Source organism: Carassius auratus, chromosome 9 (assembly GCF_003368295.1).
Source record: "Carassius auratus strain Wakin chromosome 9, ASM336829v1, whole genome shotgun sequence".
Lineage (NCBI taxonomy): Eukaryota > Metazoa > Chordata > Actinopteri > Cypriniformes > Cyprinidae > Carassius > Carassius auratus.
The window spans coordinates 4,089,730-4,111,089 of NC_039251.1; the positions used below are offsets into that span (position 1 = coordinate 4,089,730).

The 21,360-nt window shown below is 40.0% G+C and overlaps 1 protein-coding gene and 1 long non-coding RNA gene across 7 annotated transcripts in view; one reads left to right on the top strand and one right to left on the bottom strand.

Moving 5' to 3' along the window:
* Positions 1 to 21,360, bottom strand: part of LOC113109177 (NACHT, LRR and PYD domains-containing protein 3-like) — a 1,077,877-nt gene that overhangs the window by 178,537 nt on the left and 877,980 nt on the right. The gene's annotated exons all lie outside the window — the stretch shown is intronic.
* Positions 1,041 to 12,265, top strand: LOC113109257 (uncharacterized). The gene is made up of 3 exons (XR_003292911.1): positions 1,041 to 1,179; positions 1,382 to 1,449; positions 12,122 to 12,265. It is a non-coding gene; the product is annotated as an uncharacterized LOC113109257 (long non-coding RNA).

Here is a 21,360-nt window from a genome sequence, read left to right on the forward strand (position 1 = left end):
TTGAATCAGTTCGGGAGTTCGTAGCGAGTTCGCAAATCATTTGAGTCAGTTTGGGAGTTCGGAGCGGGATCGCGAATCATTTCCCAGACAGCACACATGTACGTCTGGCCAAAGTCGGCCTCATTACCTAAAACATCGGCTCATTTTCAAATGATGTTACCTTTAACTTGTTTAGACAACGGTCATGTAGCGAATTTTTTTATTTATTAATGTTAACGTAATGCGTTTCCAGCAGTTTATCGGAGGGAAAATGTAAAAGCGGATTATTAAAGAGAAGTCCTGACTGCATTTTCACCGTGTTTTTCACTCTTTTACAGAAAGAATCCGTCTCTATACGGTGAGCTATTGTTGCTGTTGCTTTCTGAACTACAAAATGAGTTTTCCATTCATTCTTGAGTGATTATTGAATGAGACTGTAAATTATAAAGGTAATGTTTTAACTCTAACTCCAGATGTTTGTTTGTGTAAATGCTGTGTGTGCGTTGAGTTCTGCGCAAGCGGGGATCAGAGTTGCCATGGAAACGGGGCGTCAACACAAAAACCGTCACTGGCAAGCAGTAATCTCCGTCTCTCGCTGCGGTTTACACTGTTTTAGGTATGTTTAGTCGCTAAAATCACACAACTACTATATGCAAACGTTCCTGACACGTTTCTTACTTGTTATTGACATGTTTCAATTAAATTTATTTTATAGAAATGGTTTAGTGTCTCCGAAAAAGTCCGTTATAGCATCTTAGCAGTTTTCAGGTAACTTAAGCTAACTCTATAGATTGAGCTCTTGTTGATGAAACTCTGGGCTTTTAATGAAATCTTCGTGTGTGTATTATATATTTTGATAGCTCTGTGAATGTTTTGCTGGTGATTTGTAAGTGGTTTGTTGGAAAAGGCTGATTTACTGAATCGATGACGTCACTTACACTGAGAGTGTAATCTGCTGAAAACAAGTTCACATGAGTTTTGATATTTCACGATTATCAGATATTAATACAAATTGTTCTGTGATTTCAGGAGGACAGAAATAAACTCTACAGAACAGAATTGAAGCTCCAAGATTTCAACATTTCTGAAGGGAGATACCGTCTTAGAAATACAGGTGAACTGAAGAAGCTCATGAAATACATTAATATGCCTTTTTTAGAATATATTTCACCAATTTTAAGAAGTCCCTGACATCAAAACGTAAGTCGCACTCAACCTAAAATTAAAAATATAGATTCTGTTATTTTAAGATTATATTATTAGTAGTAGAATTTGTATATTACATATGTTATTATAATTGTTATATATTATTCTGTCTTTTTCCACATTTTACCTCTGCTCTATCTTGTTTCCTTCTAATGAACCTGGAACTGCAGAGTAAATATTGCTGTGTCTGTGTCAGATGGCTTGTTTTGTTCCTGGACTCTTCAGTGATGACGATCAGAGTCTGAGTGAACCTGCTGTCAGACAGTGAGTACCGTGGGGTTTCAGTCAGGGCCTTCAGTAAACAACTGTAAGATACCTGTACACATCTTACACATCTCTGTTACAGCTAACGCAGCCGTATGTGTAATGCACATAGTATGCCACACACAGGCTCTCAACAACAATGATGGCTGATCAACAACTTCAACAGTAGGCTAGATTAGTGTGGGTTAAAGGGATAGTTCACTGATAGTTCACTTGGCTGATAGACATCACGATGCTGCGCCGGAAACAGCGTCATCTGCTCCAGTATCACGCCTGTGCATCCGTTGTCATGCGACAGAGAAGTCACGTCTATGGACAGTTGTGAACGCGCTGACAGCTGGTTGCCCAGGCTTTGGAATAAAGGTAATTCTGTTGTAAGTAGTGTTCATTTTCATGTACAGACCGATCATTTCTCTTCATTAGATGTCAATGTGTCACCAGGAGCCACCGGTATTGATATTGTCTTGTTGTTTTTTTCTCAGAAACCGGCAGCTGCTGACTTGCATTTAAGAATCACCAAGGACAACGGTTTCACCTAAAAACCTTTACTGTTCTACTGCAGAAAAAAACCTTGGATGACCTGAGGGAGAGTAAATTAACAGCAAATGTTCATTTTGGGGTGAACCATCCCTTTAAATGCAGAGTAAATTTCCCTACATGCTCAGTAAAAGTAATCAGCCAATACACTGGTGACGGGAATGACGACGCCCAAAGCAGCAGAACTGTACAAATGCTGGACATCCACACACCGCACCACAGTATTGTCAACTAGAGATTGACCAAAAGTGGATTTTACCGATACTGATAGCTAGGTTAGGGCTGTGCAATATGGACAAAAAAAAAACTATCACGATTTTTTAATCAATTTAGCGATTTCCATTTTAATCACGATTTTGACACACACAGACATGCTTTACAGTCATAAATGCATTCAGTATAAATTTGAAACATATTTCCAAAAGAAAACCAATGAGAGCTTTATCAAAAAGTTGTAACATGTCTCTAGAACAGACTTAAGTCAAAATAATCACTAAGTAAAGATGGCAAACAAAATCTAGACATATGGCAAAAAATTATAATAAAAAATAAAATAAAACCTGTGTTCAGGGATGGGTTTTTTTGCCATGCATTGGTCATAAAGCTCACTGTAGCGGTGCCTCAGGTGTTATATGATTTGCCCAATATATTTATTGCCCAAGGTTCACACGTACTTCTGCAGTGCGTATACAGTAAGTTATGTGTACACGGTTCAGAAGGAGCAACGAGAGCGCTTTGTTGTAATGTGAAAGCACATTAAAATTATACACTTAGGTGCGCTGCATCCTGATTGGTTCAGATAACATACTGTGGGAGGTTGGGGCTGTGGAAAATCGTGCTATAAAGTGATTTAGAAATCACGCTCACTCAAATCGCGATTTTATTTTGATTTATCGCACAGCCCTAGTTTGGACCACACTGGCCGATACCGATTTATCAACCAATAGTTTTTAAAATGGATACTGAACGAAAACTAAAATAGAGCTTTACTATTAATGTGGTTTTATTAACAAAGTTCGGGAGAAGCACGATCAGATAATCATCCAATGTGGCACAGGTGCATCTCGTTTAGCTAATCATCTTATAGCTCGCAAGCGTATATATATCCAGTCTTCCTACCTCCTGTCCCACGACAGTTTTTCGGCATAGACCGTCTGTCAGCATTCGGTTCGCTCTGTCAGCATTCGGTTCGCGCTGTCCGTCATCTTATCACAGGCCCAATCTTCCTTCCGACGAAGATATCTATCCGCTGAACACCAACAAGCGTCATCGCGTCAGCTGCTCTTCTCGCCAAGCCACACGTTGTGGCCAAAAGCTCGTGCAAATCCTTCAGCTCGCCTCACTCGACAACACGATTTTCTCGCCAGGACCGGGCTCTATTATAATGCTGGATCGCAGCCGTGCTCCAGTTCTCCCCGCAGTAAACCTCTCTGGCTTTTTCAGCCGTGTCGCAGTTCGATGCTGCCTCCACTAGCAGCGAAGACCGTGTGTTGTTGTAGTGGCATATGTCGTTCGTGAAAGAATCGTTTTTTTCGAATGAATCTTTTAACGAATCGTTCTCAGCTTACACTCATTCATGAAGAATTTTTCAGAGTTGTCATCAACAATGAGCGAGTTTCATATGAGTCTCAGAGATCGAGAGCTCTCATTCGTGAACGAAAGGACTAAACTGGTATACATGTCGAGTTGATTAAACCGATACATGTCGAAAGTAAACGCAATGAACTGGTATATCTTATCTTAACAAAATTGATGAGAGTAAACCGGGTCAGTTAGCCATTTAGCATGTCAATCTTGCAAAATGTAAAGCGCAGTTATAGGTACTGTGCACATATGCTTGTTTACATATTTAGCATACAAAAGATAAATTCCACGTTTAATCCCCGATTTATGAACGTGAATATATATATATATATGAACCGTCTGACCAAACAATTAAAATGCTAATCATGCAAGAAAACCTCATGATTTGCTCATCTGAACAATTTAAAAGACGTTATATATAGAATGCGCTTATGAAGACGCCAAAATTAGTTAAACGGCGTTATGACCGAACTCTGTCCGATGACGATCCCACTTTTTTAACCACGAAGCAAAGGCTTTTTGCAGAGTTGTCATCCACACCGAAATGTCTAAAGACATTAAATTTGCTTTACTGTGCATGTTTAAACCTCTCTGAGATGATGCAGACATAAGGTTCATGCAATTATTCCGGCAGGATCAATTATTTAGGGACATATTTCACCATTTACTGGCATGATTATTCAGAATTTTTCAAAAAACGCAACTGCCTCATGTTTGGCTGCAGAACAACAAGTGTGAGTAAATTTTCTATCGTTTTATTTTTAGGACTGTTATATGAAAAGCATGCAAAGTAAATGTCTTTAGAAACGGCTTGAATTTGAATATCACATTACTGCAATTAACGTTACTGCTATAGACATGTCTATTGGTACAATGGTTTATAAAACTAAACATGCTACATAGTTTCAAAGCCTCTATTTTCACAGTCCTTACTACAACAGGAAACAGCATCCCAAATTTATCTGCTCTGGAGGCTGTTTAAAAGGGCCTGAAGGCCAAAACGACAGGAAAAGATGCTTTTCCAACAGGACTGTGTTAATTCAGACAAGGTTTGAGCAATTGTCAAATCAGCCAACAACTAAAGCAGCCAAAGCAAGCATGAAGCTTCTTTTACTTGCAACACAGGCCTGCACATCTCAGTATTTCCATCCTGTTACTTCTGCTAGCAGGGCAGGCTACACAGGTTCGTCAAGACATCACACACCCCAGCCCAGTGTTAATTTTGACACGCAATTTTAATTTAGTTTTAGTCTTAGTCTTTTGACTATAATTATTTTTAGTTTTAGTCATCTGATTTGTTTTAATTTTAGTCTTATTTTAGTCGACTAAAATAAGACTAAAATCAATAACAGATTTACTAGACAAATTTTTACAGCTGGTATAGGAAACAAACTTAACCAAAATATATAAAACACAAATTCAACTTTTTTCAACACAACTGTGTCTTTATTTTGATTCAAAAGCTTTTATGCAGCAACAAACACTGTCATGATAATGTAAACAATAACTAGCTGCCAATTGACCATCAATAAAAGAAAAATAAAGTTAGTTCCAGGACTTTAAAGCTTACAGCTGAGCTGAACAATAAGTGCATACATTTAAAGTAAATATCTAAAAAGCTGGGTGGATAAAGTAACAAGATTTTATAAGGTATTCATTTGTCTAGCAATATTGTATGTTTTAAATACTACAATATTGCTAGATTAGGATGTATAATGATAGGATGTGAACATTCACGTTTCACATGACTAATATAGAAATATTTGTGATATTGTCAACAAGAAGAACATTATAAAATATACTAAACATTATTATTATTATTAATCAAATGTATGTATCATAATATTACGTATTAGTATTGCGCTCTCATCTAACTTGAAGAAGGGGCTATTTTACAGTACTTTTCAGTTCGTAATATTTAATGCTACAACATCTACGCATTACAGTCTTCCAATTTTGCTTCGCTCAATAAACAAAAGAACATCGTTGTGAAATTACATTTGAGAAAATGTCCGGGTGGCTCGTCTGTAAATGTCCTTTCAAATTGGTTGTGTTCTTGCCACGAATGAGCGCTCTGCGTGCTTTACACTTTGTTTTGTTTTGTTCGTCTTCAAACGTGAAGTGAGCTGTGGACATTTTGTCGCTCTTTTAGACATCACCTCTTCGAATGCCGTGTCTTCCCGGGAGCTCATATAAAAAAAACTGAAAACCTTCGCTTCACGTCTCAATAAGTCAGGCTCGGATTGGTTCTCTTCTCTCATGCAGTCTCGCCTGTTCCGTTTTGCCGGTTCTTTTGTTCATTCCTCGCATCTCTCCCGTCTGCTGATTTGATTTTCGTCACAGTCTATTTTAGTCTCGTCCTTTATTCGTTGACGATAATGTCAATCAATTTAGTCATAGTTTGTCTCCATCAGTGCCTTCTTTTTTAGTTTTCGTTTAGTTTTCGTCCGCAAAAAATATATTCGTGACGAAAATAATGACGAAAATATTTAGTCAACAAAATTAACACTGCCCCAGCCCCCTCCCATGACCCACAGCTACAGCAGCTGAAGCAAATGTGAGGCCGCCTCCATTCGTAAACGCGCCCTCAACTCTTCCGCTCCCTCATGCTACTAACCATTTTTCTGTTCAGTGGCCTCCAGCTCCAGATTTGCCAGAAGGCAGAGGGTACCAAGACCTATTAGTGGTCAGGCCGATTATTTTATTTATATATATCTATCTCGAACCCTCTTCAGCCAACCCCTCTAACGCCAGCTCATCCCCTTTCACTAAAACTCCTAATCTACCATAGCTAACTCTCCTATCATGCCCAATCTATCTGTAACGGTCAATCCTCACTTCAGCCATCCTTCCGCAGGAGCTTTCTCTGTATCTCCCCACCGCCGCAGCATTGTCCGCTCCTGCAGGAGCCTTTTCTGTTTTTTTCTCACTGCCGCAGCAGTCTCCGCTCCCGCAGGAGCCTCTACCTATATTGCACCACTGCCGCAGCAGTGTCTGCTCCCGCAGGAGCATCTACCTATATTTCACCACTGCCGCAGCAGTGTCTGCTCCCGCAGGAGCATCTACCTATATTTCACCACTGCCGCAGCAGTGTCTGCTCCCGCAGGAGCCTCTACCTATATTTCACCACTGCCATAGCAGTGTCTGCTCCCGCAGGAGCCCTTTCCATCCTTCCCTACTGCCGCAATTCTCGCTGCCGCAAGAGCCTCAAAAAAAAAAAAAAAAAAAAATATATATATATATATATAATTAATCGAGTAACAAAATGTGTTTTTGCTTAATTATACTGATGTGCGCATGCACAGTAAATCTGATGGGTAGGATAAAATGTCAGGACCCCGGACCTTTATTTAGTCGGGTTGACGTACCTTTTCAGTTCTGTGTATGTGATGTGACGCTAGTTTTACTTAAAGTCAAATGCTCATGAACTGACTGTCAGAGCAGTTCTGGAGATGTTGTTCATGTGTTCAAGTCCTTATTTAGTGAGACAGCAGACGCAGAAATTTCCGTGAGAGTAATGCGCGCTTCAGTGTGTGTGTAAAAAAGGAAGTCGCGCTCCTGCTCCATTCATTAACAGAGACACACAGAACATGCAGGATTCACATTTAAACACTGTTCCGTCTTAATATTTAGAGATATTAATTCGTGAATCGGATGTAAGTGCAATTACCTATTTTGATTAATTCATTCAAAAAAAAAAAAAAAAAAAAAAAATCATTGCGAAAGAACCTGACGTGAGATTTAGAATAAATTAAAAGAGGCTTCGAAGCAGAGGAATTTGCCTACATCATTTTTTGTAATCGCGTTACTCGAGGAATCGTTTCAGCCTAATCTTAAGCAGCTCAAAAGGGGCCGCTCACATAATCCGATAGATGCCCTCGGTTGTTATTCATCAGACATTTAAAAAAAAAAAAAAATATTCCTCCTTAAATCATGTTGTGTACTTGAATAATAGAAGCCTCTCAGTTATCGTTTCTTCGGCCAAAGTAAGGGCCCTCCAGCCATCGTTACAATCTCCTTGCCTATTTCAGCATCGGACAGGGCTCTCCCTTCCGGTGCAGCTGGGCAGTGGCTCCCTTCGGTCGCAGTGTGAGCCTTTCATCTGTCATTGAGTTGCGCTGCGCGCTCAGCGGCAGATGGGGGTATCCCTCCCGGTGCAGCAGAGCCACAGGCCCCCTTCGGTCGTTGTGACAGCCCTCCATCCGATGCATCAAATTAAGCCGCTTATACAATCGCAAGGGGGACTCTCCCTTCCGGTGCAGCAGAGCCGCAGCTCCCTTCGGACGCAGCGAGAGTCCCTCCATCAGTCGCGTTTTCTTGCCTACTCCGTATCGGACGGGGCTCCCCTACCGGTGCAGCAGACCCACGGCTCCCTTCGGTCGCAGGGTGAACCCCCCGTCTGAGTTATGTTGCATGCTCAAGGGCGGACCGGGATCTCCCTCCCGGGGGAACACAGCCGCTGGCTCCCTTCGGTCGCAGCAGGAGCCCTCCATCCGATACATCAAACCGTGCCTCGAATCTTCTTGCCTATTCTGCATCTGATGGGGCTCTCCCTTCCGGTGCAGCAGACCCACGGCTCCCTTCGGTCGCAGGGTGAACCCCCCGTCTGAGTTATGTTGCATGCTCAAGGGCGGACAGGGTTCTCCCTGCCGGGGGAATAGAGCTGCTGGCTCCCTTCGGTCGCAGTGAGAGCCCTCCATCAGACGCATCAAGCCATGCCTCGCATCGCAAGGGGGACTCGCCTTTCCGGTGCAGCAGAGCCGCAGCTCCCTTCGGACGCAGCAAAAGTCCCTCCAACAGTCGTATTCTAGTTAGCGTCAATCAGGGCTCTCCCCTCCGGGGCAGCACTCCTGCTGCAGAGTTGCGAACCCCCTACGGAGGCTGGGAGAACCCTCAGAGGCAAAAAACCGTGCCTCCATAAACCCGCAATGGGGGACTCCCCCTTCCGGTGCAGCAGAGCCGCAGCTCCCTTCGGATGCAGCGGGAGTCCCTCCAACAGTCGCGTCTCTTTGCCTTCTCAGCATCGGACTAGGGCTCCTCTTCCGGTGCAGCAGACCCACAGCTCCCTTCGGTCGCAGTGTGAACCCCCCATCTGAGTTATGTTGCATGCTCCACGATGGCTAGGGATCTCCCTCCCGATGGGGTACAGCCGCTGGCTCCCTTCGGTTGCATTAGGAGCCCTTCATCCGACGCGCCAAACCACGTCTCGAATCTCATTGCCTATTTAGCATCTGACGGGGCTCTCCCTTCTGGTGCAGCAGACCCACGGCTCCCTTCGGTCGCAGTGTTAACCCCCCGTCCGAGTTATGTTGCATACTCTATGGCGGCCAGGGATCTCCCTCCCGATGGGATACAGTCGCTGGCTCCCTTCAGTCGCAGTGAGAGCCCTCCATCAGATGCAACAAACCGCGCCTCGTACTCAGCCGCAAGAGGGACTCTCCCTTCCGGTGCAGCAGAGCCGCAGCTCCCTTCGGAGGCAGCAAGAGTCCCTCATTTCTTGATATCTGGCATCGTGCTCCTCCCATAAGCGGCACGGAGGGCTCGCCGGTAAGACGTTGCGAGCCGCAGCTCTCGTCGAACACTGCACGGCTCTCCAGGTCGCTCTGCATTTTCTTCCCAACACGCATATTTTGGGGGGCAACTAAATTTTATCTCTCTGGCTGCTGTCCTATGGCTTTAAGCTTCTTTTGGGGAGTTATTTGGGTTCGGGCTATGCTCCGGGCCCGGACCCCTCCCCCAGGACAGCACGCCAAAATATGCCTACTATTTGCCTTCAGATTAGATGTAAGGGTGAACTCGTGAAATGTGGTTTTATTAACAAAGTTCGGGAGAAGCACGATCAGATAATCATCCAATTTGGCACAGGTGCATCTCGTTTAGCTAATCATCTTATAGCTCGCAAGCGTATATATATCCAGTCTTCCTACCTCCTGTCCCACGACAGTTTTTCGGCAACCCTCCTCCACCCCAACTCCTCACTTCTAATCTATTTATCCCAAATTGGGATGGGGGGAGTTATTTGGGTTCGGGCTATGCTCCGGGCCCGGACCCCTCCCCCAGGACAGCACGCCAAAATATGCCTACTATTTGCCTTCAGATTAGATGTAAGGGTGAACTCGTGAACTATTTATATCTGCTGATTGGCTTCATCACTCTGTCTCCTTTCCATCAATAAGCTGGTGTGTGGTGGGCGTTCTGGCGCACTATGGCTGCTGTCGCATCATCCAGGTGGATGCTGCACACTGGTGGTGGATGAGGAGATACCCCCCTGACTATGTAAGTGCTTTGAGTGCCTAGAAAAGCGCTATATAAATGTAATGAATTATTATTATTATTATTACTATTTTTAAAAAAGCTGTAAAAGTGCTGAACCATACTTTGTAAATGAATAAAAATGTAGTATTAATATTAATTATTATATTGAAATAATTAAAGTTATTTCATGTTTTACTAATGTAAATAAGTTTACTAATGTTAAAATAATAAACTTTAAAATGTAAAGAGGAAACTTAATAGTAATAGTAAATGTTTAAATGAAATGAACACACTCTAACAAGGAACAATACTTCTGCAGCTTTCCTTAATGTTACAAAGGCCGGATCACCGACAACGATGAGACAGCCTACAGAGAGGAGGTGAGCACCCTGACTAGATGGTGTCAGGAGAACCACCTCTCACTCAACATCGACAAGACCAAGGAGCTGGTGGTGGATTTCAGGAGACAGAGCAGAGAACACACACCCATCACCATCGACAAGAGACCTGTGGAGCGAGTAAGCAGCTTCAAGTTCCTCGGCGTTCACATCACCGAGTATCTTACATGGTCTACACACACTGATGCAGTGCTGAAGAAGGCACACCAGCGCCTCTTCTTCCTTTGGAATGAGCCCCAGCATCCTCAGAACATTCTACACTTGCACTATAGAGAGCATCCTGATGGGCTGCATCACTGCCTGGTTTGGAAACAGCACCGCTGGCAACCGTAAAGCTCTGAAAAGGGTTGTGCGAACTGCCAGCCACATTATTGGAGGTGAGCTTCCCTCCCTCCAGGACATCTACACCAGGCGGTGTTTAAGGAAAGCGTTTAAGGAGGATCATCAGTGACTCCAGCCACCCGTCCCACAGACTGCTCTCTCTGCTGCCCTCAGGAAGACGTCTCCGCAGCATCTGATCGTGCACTAGCTGACTGAGGGATAGCTTTTTCCCTCAGGCTATCAGACTAATGAACAGTCAGAACTAACACCCTACAGAATACTCCCACAATATGGTATGCCACACACTGCACTTTAACTTCACCAGTTCAACACTGGACTACACATACACACTGCTTTTAATACAATACCCTACCCGTTTCCGCTGGATACCATCCAATGCACATGCATGACATTTCTGTATCCATTTCACGTACACTCTGTTGCACCTTAGCATATTTTTATGCTTCTATATGTTTACATAATGTGGAACATGTACATTCTGTGTATAGTGTATAATGTTTAGTACTAACTGTATGTATGTACATACTGCGTATAATGTGTAGTGTTAACTAAGTATGTCTAATAGTGTACTGACTATATGTATGTGCATATTGCACATTTTCACCTGTTGAAGTCTGTATATGTATATGTATATGTTCATTGTTTCTGCACTTTCTGGAGCAAGCTCAAAAGAATTTCACTCACCAAGGCACATGTGCTGTAGTGAGGTGACAATAAAAGTGACTTGACTTGGATCATGTGACGCTGAAGACTGGAGTAATAAAAATTAGCTTAGATCACAGAAATAAATTACATTTGACAATATGTAGAAAACTCTGTTGTGTTAAATTGTAATATTTCACAATATTACTGTTTTTTACTTCCTTTTGATCAAATAAAGGCAGCCTTGGTCAGCAGAAGAGACTTCTCTCAAAGATGTAATAAATCTTACTGACCCCAAACTTTTAACGGTAGTATAAATTACAAATATGACGTTCCAGCTACTGAAATGGTACTGTGGCGTGTGTATTCCATTCTAAAGAGATGCCTGATCCACAAATAATACATTTACACAGATCACATGAAACACTTCATCAATAAACTGATTTCTGAGAGCATTAGTGGCAGTGTGTTGATTTTTGTTTATTGATTAGTGAAGTGTATCATGTGATTGAGCACCTGTCTAAAGTTTTTGGATGTGCCTTTATTAAACCTACATGTGATCAAATCAGATATATATAGCAAAATAAGCACAAATGTGGGCAGCAGCAGCTGTGGTGCTTGACCTGTAGTGAGGTCACTAAATTCTAATACCAAGAATTTGTCAAAGTCCACTAAAGGAAGTAGAACTTTGGGGTATTTTTCTTTGAAATAGCCTTGCTAATAATATTTGGGGCTCGGGCACACTTTTTTAGTTTAAATTAGATTAAAATACATAGTTTAGTATTCACACAACACATCTAATAACCATGCACTCCAGTTATATGTGATTAAATACATCATCTTTTGTCTGAAATAATATGAACAGCAGCAGCTATGCTTAACTTTCTATTTTTTATTTCCTGTTTCTATCTCAGGATGGCCATCCCAAGGTTTCTAGAGATGACACCAGCTCCAGACTCAATCCAAACTCACTTGTGAAGACTTCAGATGACACCAACGCTCACAAAGACTACAGACGACGGCGACTGTACATGAACACACAAAACCATAATATTTATTTTATAGATAATATTAAACAAAATTACTATACACAAAATATTATCCTTATTTTGCCTGTAAGAGTAAATTGCAAACGTCTCTTATATCTGTAAATGAACAGTATTTACTCTCTCTGAGTTATGTCGACCTACATGTCCCCTTTTATTTGGAAGCAGCACTCTGCAGGATGATGCAAAATTAAATGTTGAGTTTTGAGAAAATGACACAATGCAGTATCTAAATAAAAACATTCTGTTTTGCATCAGTTTTGCGGCAAATAAAATAAATGGTATCTTGGAGAAAAAATAAACATTGTTCTTTTACAAATGTTACCAACATTGTAACAATGCAAAATGGATTGAATATTTTTTAACTTACCCTTTAAAAATGTTGAAAGACAATGTTAATGTTAACTGAACACAAAACTAGAGACTTGTTTAGTAAGATTTTATCAGAAAATACTTTTGAATTTTTATCATGCAATTGAAAACATTTTAATTGCTTAATTATTGTTTGCCTGGTTTTATTTTGTGTCTATGTAACTTTTTAAAAAGTTTTGGGCATAAAGTTAGCCTGCAATGCTGACAGCACTGAACACATGACTTTTTATTATGAACTAGAAGATGGTCTTCCCAGTGAGTCTCAGTCATCTGGCTTTTTAAACTATAACCTTGAAACATGCATTTTCTGTAAATCTACTTTGATATAAGTATTTTTAAAAAGTGCTATACTCATACAAAATTTAACCATGCAAATACTGTAGTAATGGTTATTTTTGTTTTTCCTATGGCTTTACTACAAAAGCTGTAGTAAAATCATGGTTAATTTTCAAAAGACTACAAATAATCCTGAATTATCCACTTTTGATCAAAGCATATGGTAAATGTTATGTATTTGTACGTCATTTGAGTCAGTTCGGGAGTTCGTAGCAGGATCGCAAATCATTTGATTCAGTTCGGGAGTTCGTAGCGGGATTGCGAATCATTTGAGTCAGTTCGGGAGTTCGGAGTGGGATCGCGAATCATTTGAATCAGTTCGGGAGTTCGTAGCGGGTTCGCGAATCATTTGAGTCAGTTTGGGAGTTCGTAGCGAGATCGCGAATCATTTGAGTCAGTTCGGGAGTTCGGAGCGGGTTCGCGAATTATTTGAGTCAGTTCGAGGACCGTGAATCATTTGAGTCAGTTCGGGAGTTCGTAGCGGGATCGCGAATCATTTGATTCAGTTCGGGAGTTCGTAGCGGGATCGCGAATCATTTGAGTCAGTTCGGGAGTTCCGAGCGGGATCGCGAATCATTTCCCAGACAGCACACATATGTTGCATATGACAGTCACTGCAGGTGAATCTCTGTTCATCTGTTCTCTTCAAAATAAATGCATAAACAAGTTCGGGAGTTCGGAGTGGGATCGCGAATCATTTGAATCAGTTTGGGGATCGCGAATCATTTGAATCAGTTCGGGAGTTCGTAGCGGGTTCGCGAATCATTTGAGTCAGTTCGGGGATCGCGAATCATTTGAGTCAGTTTGGGAGTTCGTAGCGGGATCGCGAATCATTTGATTCATTTCGGGAGTTCGGAGCGGGTTCGCGAATCATTTGAGTCAGTTCGAGGATCGCGAATCATTTGAGTCAGTTCGGGAGTTCGTAGCGGGATCGCGAATCATTTGATTCAGTTCGGGAGTTCGTAGCGGGATCGCGAATCATTTGAGTCAGTTCGGGAGTTCCGAGCGGGATCGCGAATCATTTCCCAGACAGCACACATATGTTGCATATGACAGTCACTGCAGGTGAATCTCTGTTCATCTGTTCTCTTCAAAATAAATGCATAAACAAAATAAAACAATGCAAAAATAAAAGTGAATAAATGTGTTAATTAAAATTATGAATAATTATGATGGATTTTTTATTTTTTCCATCACAATGACGGACAGTGTTAAAGTCTAATGTACGGTGCCCAGGAGAGAACATGGTCGGTTCACTTAATTCTTGGGAGTGTAACAATATGTCATGGTCACGAGAACATTTTGTTGATTAATAATAATAATATACAAATATTACGGGGGAAAAGATCAGCTAATAGACTTACAAGACTGTAGGATGGATTAAAATGTTTTCTTGTAGGTCTATTGTATATTATGCACTATGTAATTTCATGATAAACTTAATTTGAATGCTGACTATCACACATGTCTTCCTCTGTATTTTCTAAGACTGAAATAGAAATGCAGCTTTGTACAGTAATTAGTTAAATAAATAAAACTAACAAACACCAGTAAGATACTGAACAAACACTGACTTCAGTCGATCTTCTGAGCGATTCTTCACAGAAACACAGCAAACCATCACAACACGCTGATTAATCGATTGAAAGGATTTAGATGAAAGCTCTGAAAGAAACTGTTAGTAATTGTTCTTCACAGATGTTGTGCTTGACATTAATGAAATCACTTCCAGATTTGTTTAATTGTTTAAAGAGTCGACTCCATCTGCGTCTCATTGTCAAGCTTTCTCTTTTAATGTTGTAAGAGAGAATCACGAGACAAGAAATATCTTTTTACTCCTTTAAATATGTCTCTCTGGATGCACAGTGTTACTAAAAATAATAAATAAATTGTGAACTGAAATAGAATAAAAGTTAACTGAAATGAATAAAATAAAAGCTATTTTACAAGGCATCATTTCTCATTTTATCTTGACTAAAAACTAAATGTTAACTAGAATATAAAAACAAATAAATAAATTAAAGACTGCATAGTATCTCAGGGATACTAAAATAACACTTATGCAGCATCGTTAATGTTATTATAATTATAATAAAATGTCTCGTTACTGCATGATAAATGGCAGTACCTTCATAAATGTCAAGCCCAAAGAGTAAACTTATTGTTTATATATTTGATGTGTTTATAGGGATGAAAAACAGCTGCATGACCAGAACTTGAGCAACTGTTCAAACACTATGATCAATGGATCTAATCATACAATCAGAGCAGTCCATCAATGCAAACATGAACTAATATGATCTAATATGAACTAATATGACATGTTCCCCAGCTCCTGGAAACTCCCAAAGCCTCTGGAAACCAGTTCAGCAAATCTACAGGCAGAAATAATGAAGCAGAGGATTTTTAAAGCTAAGAAGAAAAACAGTGAAGTGTTTTTAAGCATGCTGATGTGTTTTATCCTCATGAGCGTGAGCAGATGGTGAAGTTTTGATGTGAGAATGAGGAGCGTGTGTGTCTTAAACAGAAACCTGAGAGGACTGACCTTCGGTGATAAAACCAGATCAGATCCTGAATGATTTAACAGCACAGGTCACTGCTACTGAGACACTACAGCTTCTGTTCAAACCGTGTCATTTAGATCTTACTTTGGTGTTTTCTGTTGTCAGTTTAACTTTGGTTAGTTTTATTAATATTTTAGAATTTAAATGCAGGATTAAATCTCTTTAATTAGCATTAATTAAATTAAATTATTGCGTGCACAGATTACAGAAATTGTGATTGTTTAACGAGAGAAATATTAGCAACTGGAGACATACTAATATTTCTGCATCAGGGTTATTTTATTACAATACATTGGAGTTTTAATTAATATTTTGGACCATTTTTTATTTTCTATTTTAATTTTAATTTTAGTTAAATGTCTTAAGTTATACATTTTAAACATTTTAATTTTAGTTTGGTATTAGTTCTGAAGTACATCAACTAAATAAAAATGAGAAATGTTGTCTTGGCAAATAACTGAAATAAAATAATTAAACTATGATAACTTTATATTTATGAATCTGTGTATTAGTACGGAAGTTCTAAGCGGCCATGCATTATATATTTTTTTTCTTTTTGTTTTCTCGTTATAACGACTTAATTTTCTCGTTATCTCGACATAACGAAGTTCGTTTTCTCGTTATAACGACTTAATTTTCTCGTTTTCTCGACATAACGAAGTTCGTTTTCTCGTTATAACGACTTAGTTTTCTCTAAGAAGTTACAAAACTGCGCCAGCAGGTGGCACTATAGACCTGAATATAACTGATGGGGCGTTGTGTACACTGTCCACTTTACTGTACGTGGACCTTCCTCGTGATCGCTATAATTTTTGCAGTCTTGTTCATTACTGACATTTAATTAATTCATAAATGTTAAATGCTTGAATCAATATGAATATTTTGTGTATTAAGTTCCTGCTAGATGAATGAGTTTCACCAACGCATTCTGTGTCATAAAATCACTGTATTCTGTTTATCTACAGTAGGACGGGATTTAACGATGTAGGCTGATGTGCTTCTTTTCCTTATTACTAATCTTTATTGTTAACCATATTGATGAGAAATGTGATGTATATGTAAAATCCATAAGCTAATTTAATTCAGTTTTGTTCTATAATGTTGTAATCGTTTTTTCTACACACACATTCACTACAAGTACACATGAACGCTCTTTTCAAACAGAAGCTTGTAACACACATGATATCTGCCACATCATATAATGACTACTACAAAATACAAATTATAATTTTATTTCAAATAAAGGGAAAATGAAAAGTGAGTTTAATCCAAGCAGCTCTAATGGCGCGGTGTTGCCATTTAAACATGTTAATTACAAAAACAAAACGTTAGTTGTACTGTCTCTGGAAAAATCAACAGTGATTGATCAGCCTTTATTTATATACAGTATTGTAGACGTTATTACCTAGGCGAAGCAAAATTTGCTGAAATATAGGCTACAGTAAGAGCGCCTGCATGGTTGTCCATCAGATACCTGTCAAAGTTGAGTTCGTTACTATAGCAACAGTAAAACTGTTATGTCGTTATAACGAGAAAACAAACTTTTGTTATGTCGAGATAACGAGAAAAATAAGTCGTTATAACGAGAAAACAAAAAGGAAAAAAATTATAATGCATGGCCGCTTAGAACTTCCGTATATTTGTGTATTTCATATTTTTCATTTTTTTAATTTTGAAATTTTATTTAATATGTTTTCACTTTAATTTTAGTTGACATTTTTGTAATTTTTCTATACATATATATATATATATATATATATATATATATATATATATATATATATATATGGGGTCAACTTCATTCAAACGGAAATATTTTTTTATTAGCAGATATTTATTCTCATTTTAAACTATAAATAATAATAATAATAATATACTAAACATAATATCTTGCATCATTTTACTTTTTAAGTAAATGTATCTTGTCTTAAGAATGATTACATATTCGCTCTGCAAAATAGACAGAAATACTGTGAAAGAACATCATCTTGTTCAGTCTGGAGCAAGTAGACAGTTTTAAAGCAGCTGATCTGTAATTAAGTTAGCTGTGTTGCTATTTTTGGTTAGTTAGTCCATGAATCTGGTCAAATCTTGTGTTTCTCTGTTTCTCATCCGTGAGAACACAGACTACAAAGCTGAGTCTGCTGCATGGGAAAGTCTGTGACACATGCTGCACGTTTTATAATGAAGATTATGAGATCTTTGTGGATCTTTTGAGGAACAATAGCGGATAAAACTGTGGGCGTCACAAATGAGCTGCTTTTGCATTATCCAGCCACATAAATCAACCCTGCATCAAACACAAACACAGATGCGAACCCAGTCTGTTTTCTTCTGTGTCTCAGGGTGAGAGTTTCTGCAAAACCATTAGCATTCAGTCCTATAAACTCAATCCTGATGGCTTGATCTGACTGAAAAATCATCGCAAGGGAATTTAATATCAACGCTCAATTTACTTTCTGAAGACTCAAGTTTTTATTGGAGATCTTTGAAGTGCATCTGAGCAACATCTGCATGGAAGTTATAAACTCTTACAGTCTGTCTGAACATCACTCTGAGGAAGTTTTTAATCGCTCAGCTTCAGCAGACACACGAATGCTTGATCAGGACGGTTAAGGGACCAATGCAATGATTTCAACATGATTAACAAAACTCAAAAAGCATCCGAAAGACACACCAGATCAGCACAATACCACTGTAAATGAAATCAATCATCCGAAATTAACTAGGCCTATAAAAATACCAATAAAAAGGGTTAATATGAGAGAGGGCCCTCATTTTTACAGATATTCAGTGGGACAAACAATATATTTCGTTGTCTCGTCAATAAACTAGCGTTTTTGAGAAATTGGTCGCTGTTTGTTGTTCTGGCACTGATCCTTTTCTGTTTGTCTTTGTTTTGATTTTCTTTCGGTGCGGGATGCGGTTTGACGTCAGCGTGGATCCCTCTTTTTTGCATCATGGTGTCGGACAGCGCTCTGTGAAAAGAGTTGGAGTACTACCACAACCTGCAAAGAAACCTTCATATTTTTATTTGTATTTTTATTTTGGTTGTCGGCTCAGTTGGACTTTGAAAGGACAATGCGGTTCGTTTCGTATAATTGCGCGGCTCTGGTGGCATTTCTGGTTGTGATACTCTACCAGGGAAACAGCGGCGACAGGTATGACTCTGATTTTTCGTCATATAACGATATTTTTTTTAACTTTAAAATGGACAAACTGGACGGGGATTGGTATGTATACAAACTTTAACGTTCTCTCGGACTGCCGTTTGAAGTCACTGCTTTCAAACTTTGTGTACGAGAACTCTATAGTTTCTGTTCAAACACATAAGGAGCCCCCAGATTTTCATATGCACACCCAGAGTCTCTTTTCTGACTACACTACTGATAAGAACTATGTGTGCCACATTTATTGTCAGATTACTGTGCAAAATTATGGGATAGTATTTTTGTCACACTGCTTCCGTCCAATCAAACTCCTAGTGTTAATTTGCAGGTCGTGTCAAAATGTAGTTAATTATTAATTTTCTTCCAAATACGATAATTTTGAACTTTAGCCATTTCATTTTGTTTAATTTTCATTACAATTTATTCACTTTAAATAAATTATAATATACAATTATAGGATTAAAATGAATTGTAGTTGCTCAATGTAGATCTTATATTTGCGCGCGTGCCAAGGCGCAGGTTTGCGCGCTTCGGATGAGCGCATGCACAAATCTTCTCACTGCGCGCACGAACTCGCTGCTTCTGGCTCTTAAATGTTTAAACTGACAAAGCTTAAATGAGTTTAGTTTAAACACAGATATCAGCACCCAGGTGATGACGGAATAAATTACTGCTCATATACAGCATTCGCGTTGAACAAGAGTGAATGATTTGTCCAGGTTTTTTTTTATTTTTTTTTTTATGTTTTTGTAATGTCTGGGAAGTCAGAATGCGCATGCATCAACAGAAACATTTATTAGCTGAACCCTGTTTTTTTTACGTGCCATTTATAGCAAGCCATATTATAGATGATATTACAGATGTTTTGTCAGATTTAAGTTGAAGCGCGTGCCGAACCGTGTGTGGTGAACCGAACGGTTTGGTTTTTTTTCAGCGAACTGTGCCATCCCTATTACCTCAATAATCAATCAATTACAGGCCTAAAACAATCATGCCCGAGCAGACGGATATTAGTAAATCTCATCACACCGGCACCCGCGTCTAAATCAGTTGTATAGTCTGGTTTTCAGTCTAAAACAGTTGAGTCAAGTATAAATGTCTCATCTGTTTCGGGAGGTGCGTGCGCAGTCAGCGGAGGCTCACACCTCCCAACTCGCACCGTAGGCTCACACCTTTTTTTCTCAGATTTTGAAAAATCTTCGGGATCGACTTAAAATGCTTCCAAGATCGACTTGTCACCCGCTTTCGACGGGTTGGTGACTCCAGATATAGCGACCAACTTTTTTTGAGCAAGCATTGATTATGCGTGACACCGTCTCAATTTGTGGGACGCATGTATTGGGCTTCAAACGCTGTACGCGCACGCGCTACGCGGGACGGGTGGTCACCTGGCACACCCGTCTAGAGTGTGTCCACCTTAAGCACTTCCTGCTTCGATGTCCAGATCTGAATTTAAAAAAAATCTCAAACATGCTACGAAGTCCCGATCTGAATCAACCGAGTCGCGAACAGGCTCCGAAGTGCCGATCTGAATCAACGGAGTCGCGAACAGGCTCCGAAGTCCTGATCTGAATCAACCGAGTCGCGAACAGGCTCCGAAGTGCCGATCTGAATCAACCGAGTCGCGAACAGGCTCCGAAGTGCCGATCTGAATCAAACGAGTCGCGAACAGGCTCCGAAGTGCCGATCTGAATCAACCGAGTCGCGAACAGGCTCCGGATGGAAATGGAAGTTGATCTAACTATATGCAACTGCTTTTAAGTGTTTTTAATCTGTTTGTGTGATGTTTATCTGTGATGGAATTGATTGTACTGCTGCACATTTTGGCCAGGACACTCCTGTGAAAGAGATTTTTAATCTCAGAGAGCTTTTTCTGGTTAAATAAAGGTTAAAAAAAAAAAAAAAATGCATTACTAACTAATATAATTAAACATTCTGTCATCATTTTAAAACGGAGAATCAGATTGAAGAGCAGCGAGATTATTGTGGATTAACTGTTGGTTGTCCTGAAAGATCTTCACAAGTTCCTGGAGAGAGTAGCCTACACAATCCAGAGCTTTTAGAGGAAGCTGGCAAACACTGAACTGGCAACTTGGAAATTTAATCCAGCAAATCCACCCCATAGGAAAGGAGCAGCTGAATCTGCTGTGTGTGTGATGAAGAGAGCGCTTCTTCATCTAGGAGGTGATGGTATCTTCACATGGGGAGTATTCCAGACTTTTCTGTACATGGCAGCAAATCTGGCAAATGAAAGGCCCATAGATACACGAACGCAAGGTCGTGAGTATTGTTTGGAGTATGTTACCCTGAACTCTCTGTTGTTGGGAAGAGCATGGGCATGAGGAGATCCAGGCGATTTTGATATTGCAGGAGAAGGAGAAATGAGGAGAAATGAACAAGTTCTGGGAAAAGTGGAGGCAGCTAGCAGGACCAAACCTGCTTTGTTTGTAAGGAGTAAGTGGCACACAAAGGAAAGAAATGTCACTGTAGGAGACACTGTCTGGGTTGCAGACCAGAACGCTCTAAGAGGTCAATACAGGTAAGGAAGAGACATCAAGGTGAAAGCTGATCCTTATGTAAGAGATGTTGATGTCAGAGTTTGATTTGGATTTGGAGACATATTTGTAAAAGGTCACAAAAGGTGAAAGAACTCAAATCCCATCGA